General features: G+C 48.7%; 1 long non-coding RNA gene across 1 annotated transcript; it reads left to right on the top strand.

Annotated features, from left to right (window-relative positions):
* Positions 1-3097: 3097 nt before the first annotated feature.
* LOC141087770 (uncharacterized) lies at positions 3098-5794 on the top strand. The gene is made up of 2 exons (XR_012231717.1): positions 3098-4183; positions 5033-5794. It is a non-coding gene; the product is annotated as an uncharacterized lncRNA (long non-coding RNA).
* Positions 5795-10137: the final 4343 nt, after the last annotated feature.

Here is a 10137-nt window from a genome sequence, read left to right as displayed (position 1 = left end):
GAATGGGTGCTTGTCACAGAAGCAGCACAGCAGGATTTATGTATATTTCAATGGAAGAATAAATCTTTAGAAAGAGATATTAATAAAGTACTGTAGTACTGAAATCCTAACAATAAGACAAAGGTGATGTCAATTTTTCACATAATTACAAATGAATAACATTTACAAGGAAACACAGTACCATCATAAAGAATAAAATACATTTCCTCTTTATGTGTCATCACATCTACAATAATCCATAATGAATAATTGAAATTGTGCGGAGAGTGAAAATCATAAAATTGTATCATACTGATGGTGTGTTAGTGATGTTTAAGACCTTAACAATACTACATTAGATGATACTGAACAAATACAGGTTGCCCACGGCACTGTTAAACAGTCCCTTTAATATAAGTTAAATATTAATTATGCCACAACACCTATAGTGACACAGTGCAGGCAATATAAAAGCAAAGTGCCTAGAGTAGTAGGGCAACACCATAAAGTGCTTTCTGTTCAGCATTTTCTAAGATAAAAACTGTGACAGAGCAGAGAGTCCCTGGAACCAACCTACTGTGGCAAATGTTAGTCAGATTTCCACCTGCCAGACGTCAGGATTACACCAAACATTCATAGAAGACACGTGCAGATTCCTTTATTTTGCAATCAAGAATGCTCAATATTTTTCCAATAATCTTCAAGTGTAAATGTCTAAAAAAAGTATATTCACCCATGTGGACTGAGGAAGGGAGAAGTGACCCCCCCAAAGAGTTTCACAATATGTACAGATCTAAGTTCTGTCTCTGCAGTGTTTCTGTCATGCTTTGCTCCTGAAAAAGAAAGAGAAACTAATCACATACTAAAAAGGTACTAAAAAGGACTCCACATGGGTGTATATGCATTTATTAAAAAATTTCAACTAGACCTCCTGTGGCACACAGAAACTTTCTCCTGTTTTGTCAGGATCATTGTCCTTGTGGAATAGATTAGCAGGAAGACACGCCTTGACAACACCTCACCATGCTTTGCCTGGTTTCCAGATCTTTCCTCCGCGTTTCAACTCCTGTGACTTTCAATGGTGGTGTTATGTGGCGCCCCTGAGGCTCAGTCGCCACAGAGGTACTGCACCTCCTCCTGAGGTGTGGTATCCCACCATCCAGGTAAGGTGGAAACACCTGACCACACTCCAACACCTGCACCCCACACCACAAAGTAGTGTAGCAAAGCACCTTCGGCAGCTCCCTGCTTGGAGTATAGCAAAGCACCCCTTGGTGGCTCCCTGCTTGGAACACGAAACGTGCTGGGAGGTGGGTGGAGTTTAGTTCGCACCAAAAGAGCGGGAAGAGTTGAGTCAGTCAGTCTTTCATTCAGTCAGTGAGATCCCCGGGAGAGGGATGGAAGAAGGAACGGCTGCAGCAGGCCACAGTGATCTGGTTCTGCTGGCACAGGAAAGAGACAGAGAAAGGAAGCTTGATTCTCCATTGGGAAGAAGGATTAGCACGGAACGTGAGGAGAATAAGAGAACCAGGATTAGGGTTAGAAGAGAACCCTTTTCAAGTTCTAAGCGCAAGGCCGGGGTCCGGTCCCCGAGGTTGTATGGATACTAATGGCAGGCATTGTACTGAATAAGGATGGTGCCTCTGACTGTAGAGCCCCCATGGATTTGATGATAAGTAAACTCCGTGCAGTGCCTCCTCCTCTCACACTAATCCCCCTCCCCAGGTGACTAGGACGCCCCACGGACCAATGGAAAGTGAATGGAAGGGGCGTCCGGCCATACCCCCAGGGGTTAAATTCAGATGCTGGGTGGGGGTCTCTCTCTTTCCTCCCCGGCTGATACCTAGAAGCTTTTGTTTTCCTGAGGACCCCTGGAACCATGTCTGAGGCAGTGATTGCGGCCCTGCGGCAGAGAGCAGCACAGGTGGGTGATCCATGTATTTTAGCCCTTTTATCTGAATTAGATTATCACCCACCTGTGCCCTCTCTTAATTCCCTTAATCCCCTGTCGCCGCTGGCCTCTCCTTTATCCCCCGAGGCTCAATCCACTCCAAGGCCACAGGGCCCTTTGTCTCCCCCTGCTCCGGTGATGCCTGCAGCACACGCAGCCCCTGTGTCTCCCACTCCTTCTGCCCTGCCTCTGCATGCCTCCCTTGTAGTCTCACATGCGCCGTCCTCTGCTGGCCCGTCCACTGCGTCCCCTCCAGCTCCTTTGTCGGCCCCGGCGCTGCCCTTTGTACAAGCCGCCCCTGAGTTACCCACCACGCCTGCTCTGCCTCCGAATGCTTCCCCTCTATCCTTGCATGTCCCGTCCTCCCCTGGGCCGTCCACCTGCCACCCAGTTCTTATACTGTCCTCTCCCCTGCCATCTCCAGTTAGTCGGGCACACGCTGCTCCCACCACCTCCTCTCAGAGGCCGCGCTCCAGCAGACGCTCATTCAGAACTAAGCGCCAGCCTGAGCGTCTGCATGTGGGCGAGATTTCTGCTGTTCGGCATCGCGCCCGGGCTGCTGCTCAGATACAGGATTCTTCCCCACTTGTATCAGCCCGGGGCGTCGCATGTAGGCCGCAGAACCGGACGTCATTACTGTGTTCTTCTAGTGGTGTGAGTCGGACGGTGGCTCCGCCCACTTCTTCCCCCGGCGTTACGCCCACTTCCTCCCACAATCGTCCTCCCACTCACACACCCACCCCTTCACTTTTGCTGGGACCTGGGCGTCATAGCCGGCCTGTAGCTCCACCCACTTCAGCCCAGCGTCACCACATAGGCCCGCCCATCTCCAGTCCCACCCCTAATCCTTTGTTTAGGGACAGGCACCTGAGCCGGCCCCTAGATCCACCCAAGCAGCGTCCCATCTCTACTTCCTCTATGTCTGCAGCAATGGCAAGTCCTGTAGAGCAGCCTCTACAGAGGAGGCAGCGCAGCCACTCCAATAGCCAGCCATCTCAGGTACACCCGGTCTGCAACATCATCCCTGCCGGCGCAGCTCTGCCGCCAGTGCGGGATGACGTGGGATGCAGAAGAAACAATGCTGCGGCCGAGCGCACTGTCCGGACCAACCCGACCGTTCAGCGCGCTCTGCTCCAACAACTAAAGTTCGACATGTGCCTGCCCATGGGCTGCTCCATTTCCTGTCACTATTTCGAACTTTTCAGCACCTTCTTAGACTGGGTAATACGTCACGAAACAGGCAGCAATTCCACAATCCACTACCTCTATGATTTTTTGTTTGTGGGTCCCAAGGAATCAAAACTCTGTTCTTTTCTGCTTCAAAAGTTTAAATTTATTTCTAGGCTTTTCGGTGTCCCACTATCGCCGGAGAAAACGCTCGGTCCGTGTACTGTTCTCCCTTTCCTAGGTATTGAAATAGACACAAACGAGATGATTTTTCGTTTACCAGCGGATAAAATAGAAAAAACACTCCAAATGGTTAAAAGTTTCCTCGTTGTAAAGAAAGTCACCCTCCAGCAGATGCAGTCCTTACTAGGTTTACTCAACTTTGCTTGCCGGGTAATGCCGGTTGGCAGGGCTTTCTCACGCAGGTTATCATTAGCTACAAAGGGCATCGCCCAGCCGGGCCACCGAATCAGAATTAATCGCTCAATGAGAGCGGATTTGTCCGTGTGGAATGCATTCTTGGAAAACTACAATGGCCATACATGTGTCATGTCTCAGGAAAGGCTAAACAGCGCCCTAGGTCTACTGGTGGGTGCGGATCTCACAAATGGTTTTGTTGCAATCTACTGCAACCAATGGTGCAAAAGCAGATGGCCGGACATATGGACCTCTGCCAACTGGGGCCGCAACCCCGTCTTGTGGGAGATATTTGCTATAGTTACATCTGTCGAACTATGGGGTGACAAACTAAAAAATGTAAATCTCAGATTTCTAATCAAAAATCCGGGAACCGCCAAATGCTTGAACAGTATGTCTTCCTCATCACCACCGATTCTTGCGCTGTTGCGCCGCCTTGCACTATTATGCCTTAGACACAACATCTGGTGCCGAGCCAGAGTGACGCCTACTGTGGATGATAAAATGGTTAACTCTCTGTTGTCTTCCGATTGGCAGGCCTTCAAAGTCTTCCTTCCCAGCGCAGAACCAACGGGCCTACTGTGTCCTCCCTCCCTCTGGGACACAGTGGCCAATCACTGATGCCCTTGATTCGAGCCTCAGTGACACCGGCTACCTGGCAGGTCTATGGTAAGGCATGGGAAGAGTGGTGCTCGCTAGTAAAAGGGAGGCCAGTTGATACGTGTGTTCGGACGAGATGCGACGTGGTGGTAGAACTCCTGAATCTGCTCAAGAGTAGAGGTGCGTCGGGTACATTAGCGCAGCGTAATTTAACGGGAATAGCCTTTTTCTTTCAGCTAATGGGATGGGCCGACGTAACTAAATATTTTTTCATCAAGCAAGCCGTTAAAGGCTGGAGAAGGCTCCAACCCAGTCAGGAATGTCATCGCCCCATTTCTTTAAGTCTGTTGCACGATATTATAACAAAATCTGAAACGGTGTGCAAGTCTCAATACGAATCTGCCCTAATATCTACAGCGTTTGCAATCGCATTCTTCGGGGCGCTGCGGACTAGTGAACTGGTGCCGCATTCTAAAACAGCACTAATAGGCGGGTTAATTAATGAGGATCTCGTAATATGCAGCGACGCTCTGCGCATTAGAGTGCTGAAATCCAAATGCGATCCCACCGGTAGAGGGTCGTGGGTCCTGGTCAAGGCTCTAGAAGGCCCCATATGCCCTGTTAAAATAGTAAGACACTACGCGGTTATAAGACACGAAAGTCGTATTTTCCTCTCACACACCGACGGGTCCCCACTTACTAAATATCAATTTCACACAATTTTTAAAAAATGTCTACAAGCTGTCGGTGTAGACCCCAAAGAATACGGAACACATTCTTTTAGAATCGGAGCAGCCACTGAAGCAGCTAGGGCCGGTGCAGCTGAAGCTGAAGTACAGAGATTGGGTCGTTGGAAATCCGCATGCTTTGCAAGATACATAAGACCAGACCTGCTATAACACATCTTGTTTCTTACAGGAGATTATAAGCCCGCTGTTTGGGTGTTGGGACATTCTTTTATTTATTGGGCGTGCAAAAGAGCCGAGATACGCCCTGGTGGAAAGAATTTTTACTTCCCACAACTAGAGGTCAACTGGAGAGGCATCCGAGGGCTCCAGTGGGAGCAGATTTTCCCGGAGTTGGTTAAAATTTCTAAATCGGCTAAAGGGCCGCTGATATTGGTGTTACATGCTGGTGGAAATGATTTGTGCAAGACAACAGGAGCGGAGCTCTTCACGACAATGAAAACCGACATAAAGCGGGCTGTTTGTCTTATACCAGATATGGTGGTGGTGTGGTCTGATATAATATCACGAACAGTCTGGCACGGAGCTAAAGACCCTAAAGCCATTGACAAGTCAAGGAGAAAGATAAACTCGAAAATGGCAAAGTTTGTCAAAGAGAACTTCGGCATCGTGGTTCACCACCACAATCTGGAAGAAAACATCTCACCCCTCCTGAGACCGGACGGCGTTCATCTAACAGATATCGGGCTAGATATGTTCTTATTAAACTTGCAGGACGGGGTTGAACAGGCCTTAATGATGTTGTGTGGGGGTCGGAGTCCTGTGTAGGTCATACACATGATCCTCCGTGGCGGTAGTGTAGAGGGGGGCAAGGTTCGTAACCTCTCATCAGCCGACGTGCCCAGCGGTCGCGGGCCTACAGCTGTGAGTCTGTTGCGAATTGTACTTGCCTCACTCTGCTTATTAATAAACTGTGACCGACCTGTTCAACCCATCCATGCTTGTCGGTGTTTTGTTATTACGGGATTGGTGGGAGGCGGGATGGCACTGCTTACGACACACAGGTCTCTGCAGTCTGGCAGGCACTGTACTGAATAAGGATGGTGCCTCTGACTGTAGAGCCCCCATGGATTTGATGATAAGTAAACTCCGTGCAGTGCCTCCTCCTCTCACACTAATCCCCCTCCCCAGGTGACTAGGACGCCCCACGGACCAATGGAAAGTGAATGGAAGGGGCGTCCGGCCATACCCCCAGGGGTTAAATTCAGATGCTGGGTGGGGGTCTCTCTCTTTCCTCCCCGGCTGATACCTAGAAGCTTTTGTCCCACCCTCCCTCCCTTATAGATTAGAAGATATTCGGTGGTTTTGTATTAAAATCTCTAATTTCAACAAAAAAAAAAAAAAAATGTATATATATTTTTACATAATTGGTTGTGCACATATATTATTCATGTTATCTGGTTACTATGTCACAGCGGTAGTGTAGAGGGGGGCAAGGTTCGTAACCTCTCATCAGCCGACATGCCCAGCGGTCACGGGCCTACAGCTGTGAGTCTGTTGCGAATTGTACTTGCCTCACTCTGCTTATTAATAAACTGTGACCGACCTGTTCAACCCATCCATGCTTGTCGGTGTTTTGTTATTACGGGATTGGTGGGAGGCGGGATGGCACTGCTTACGACACACAGGTCTCTGCAGTCTGGCCCTGCAGCAGACACCGGAGGAATAGGAAGCTGTAAATGCTTTATTCCCACACAAGATTTGGGGGCACAACAGCAACTGGATAGTGAGCCGGGACATAGTAGTAAGGAGTCCCCGAAGCAGGCTACAGCTGTCTGCCGTACAAGTAGCGTTCATAAGAACATCGGACAGGAGGAACTCCAGTGTAACTCAGTACTAGGAGTACTTCATATAAAGACGCTATAATTGGAGACGTTCAGAAAGGCACATGTTGGCGGAGTGTTGGAAAGGAGTATTCCATCTTGCCTGGAGGTTGACTGAGTCCCTAACCTGGAGGACACGGCACAGATGCGGGCACCTGTTTGTACAACAGACTGTGAGTAAAGCTTTGGAACTACATGCCCTGGTGTCCTCCACTCATTCCTGCGTCACAAACCTGCCCAGCACGGCTACATCCCTCGCGCCTGACACTACACCATCTAAGTGTCACCTCACCTACACTGCCCTGGGACTACAGCCCTGTCTGTGAAGGGCTATAACATCACTGCTGCACCACACCATCTGTCCCAGAGGATCTGTCTGCAGCGTCGGCTTACATCTCTATTGCCGAATACCACAGGTGGCGTCATGAATCACTTATAAACTTTCACTACCATAAGCACACCGAACATTCTCCTTTTACAATGGGCGCCCAGGGCCATGGGCCGGGTCCCAGCTGCCGTGACATCTCCCATTGAAGCTCATCGTACCCCACTGCCCTGGGTGTGAGGGCGTCCCAGTTACAGATACACAACCTGGGGGGTTGCAGATCCCACCACTGTTACCACTTTGTCACAGATGACACTGGGGAGATCGCACAGATCCCACCTCTGCCACCAGTATGCCAAGGGTTTTGCATCTCCGCTGCCTCCTAAGGACCATTATGTAATTGGCAGGCTGACGAGTGATGGACGACACCGCAGCTGCTTCCACTACTAGACTGGTCATTGGGGAACTAACAGTGAATGTATGGTATATATAACTCGGATTTCAGAACTCTTCCTGAGTTAAAACATTAGTATTATTGTTTCTAAATGATCATGAACTTGTTTTCTTTGCATTATTTTATGTCTGAAAGCACTAGCTCTTTTATTTTTACCCTTGCACTCTTTGGTTACGGACACAGAGCAGCGACCTGTGTGTACCCACACACCTTATATTATTTTCACTCTGACAGTCTAGTGCTGGGCTGATCTTAAGACCCCAGCAGCAAAAGTTTCCGCTGGTAGTCCTTAGTATCTGGGAGTAGGGGTCCCACACACACTATTATCTCGATCCCACGGCAGTGCCACCACTTGTAAGGAAAACACACACGAGAGGAAAGCCGGGGGATACGGATATCACTCTGCTGTCACCAATCTGTGACGGAGCTTACACAGTTGTAGCTCTCTGGTGCCTCCCTTACCCTCAGGTCAGTCAGGGAACTGCACCTAGGATAAGTAATCACCGGAGAGGCTGCCCTGTCAAGTACTGGTTATCGGGACACTCTGCAATGAGGGCAGTAATAATAATAATAATAATAATAATTTTTATTTATATAGCGCCAACATATTCCGCAGCACTTTACAATTAAGCGGGGACATGTACAGACAATAAATTCAATACAAGTTAAGACAATTCAAACAGTGACATTAGGTGTGAGGTCCCTGCTCGCAAGCTTACAATCTACAAGGAAATGGGGGGACACAGTAGGTGAAAAATGCTTGTTAATACAGGTCTGGCAATTATAATAGGGATTTTCATATAAAGCTGCATGATCCGGTCATCAGCCCGTGTGTTTAAGTGCAATAGACAAGTATCAAGTGCAGTTATCATGTGCATGAAGGGTGTGGAGACAGATGAATAGTAGGGTGCAGATTCAGAATAATATTTGGAAGGAGGGAACAGGGCAAAGCTGGCTTGCTGAGTAGTTGATGTGGTAGGCTTGTTTGAAGAGATGGGTTTTCAAAGCGCGCTTGAATAGGTCAGGGCTAGGAATCAGTCTGATCGTCTGGGGAAGTGCATTCCAGAGAGCTGGAGCAGCACGAGAGAAGTCTTGGAGACGGAGGTGCGAGGTTTGGATTACGGGGGATGTTAGTCTTAGGTCATTTGTAGAACGGAGGGCACGTGTAGGGCGATAGACAGAGATAAGAGAGGAGATATAAGGCGGTGCAGAACAGTGGAGAGCTTTGTGGGTGAGAGAGATGAGTTTATACTGGACCCTGTAGCGAATAGGTAGCCAGTGTAATGACTGGCACAAGATGGAGGCATCGGTGAAGCGGCTGGACAGAAATATGACCCTGGCTGCCGCATTCAAGATGGATTGGAGAGGAGAAAGTTTGGTAAGAGGGAGACCGATCAGAAGAGAGTTGCAGTAGTCCAGACGAGAATGAGTAAGAGCGACAGTAAGAGTCTTAGCAGTTTCAAAGGTGAGAAAAGGTCGGATTCTGGAGATGTTTTTAAGATGCAGGTGACAAGAGCGACTGAGTGATCGGATGTACGGAGTAAAGGAAAGTTCAGTGTCAAATATGACCCCAAGACAGCGGACATGCTGCTTGGGAGTTATGGTTGAACCCTCCAGGGTTATTTCGATGTTAGGTAGAGTGAGGTTAGTAGAGGGGAGAAACACAAGAAGTTCAGTTTTAGAGAGATTTAGTTTCAGATAGAGGGAGGACATGATGCTAGAGACAGCAGACAGACAATCCTTGGTATTTTGAATTAGGGTAGGGGTGATGTCAGGGGAAGAAGTGTATAATTGGGTGTCATCAGCATAGAGATGATACTGGAACCCAAATCTGCTGATTGTTTGTCCAATAGGGGCAGTGTATAAAGAGAAGAGGAGGGGGCCTAGGACTGAGCCCTGCGGGACCCCGATAGTAAGGGGACGAGAAGAGGAAGAGGAGCCGGAAAAAGATACAGTGAAGGAGCGGTCAGAGAGGTAGGAGGAGAATCAGGAGAGGGCTGTGTCCTTGAGGCCTATAGAGCGGAGCATAGTGAGGAGGAGCTGGTGATCCACAGTGTCAAATGCGGCAGAGAGATCCAGGAGAATCAGCAGGGAGCAATGACCTTTCGATTTAGCTGTTATTAAATCATTAGAGACTTTAGTGAGGGCAGTTTCAGTAGAGTGTAAAGAGTGGAAACCAGATTGTAAGGGGTCGAGAAGAGAGTTATCCGAGAGATAGCGGATTAGACGGTAGTGGACCAGGCGTTCCAGGAGTTTAGAGATGAAGGGAAGGTTAGAGACAGGTCTGTAATTAGCAGTGCAGTTCTGGTCCAGGGATGGCTTTTTAAGTAAAGGGTTATGATGGCATGTTTAAATGAGGAGGGAAATATACCTGAAGAAAGAGAGGTTAAATATTTTAGTCAGGTGAGTGGTGACCACTGGTGAGAGAGACTGCAGGAGCTGTGAAGGAATAAGGTCACTGTTGCAGGTTGTAGGCCGAGCAGAAGCGAGGAGCTTGGAAACTTCTTCTGAAACAGGCTCAAAGACGTCTAGTGAGCTTGAGGTGCGGCAGGGAAGGGGATCCAGGCACTGAGGAGATAGGGCTGAGATATCCTGATGGATGTGGTTGATTATTTCTAGGAACTAAGTGGCCAGATCCTCACCGCTGAGGTTGGTGATGGGGGCCTGTACTTTAG

Source organism: Dendrobates tinctorius, unplaced genomic scaffold (genome assembly GCF_039654945.1).
Source record: "Dendrobates tinctorius isolate UK_male_01 unplaced genomic scaffold, ASM3965494v1 ptg000035l, whole genome shotgun sequence".
NCBI lineage: Eukaryota > Metazoa > Chordata > Amphibia > Anura > Dendrobatidae > Dendrobates > Dendrobates tinctorius.
The sequence above is the reverse complement of the archived record's forward strand: the minus strand, read 5'-3'. Positions and strand labels throughout refer to the sequence as shown.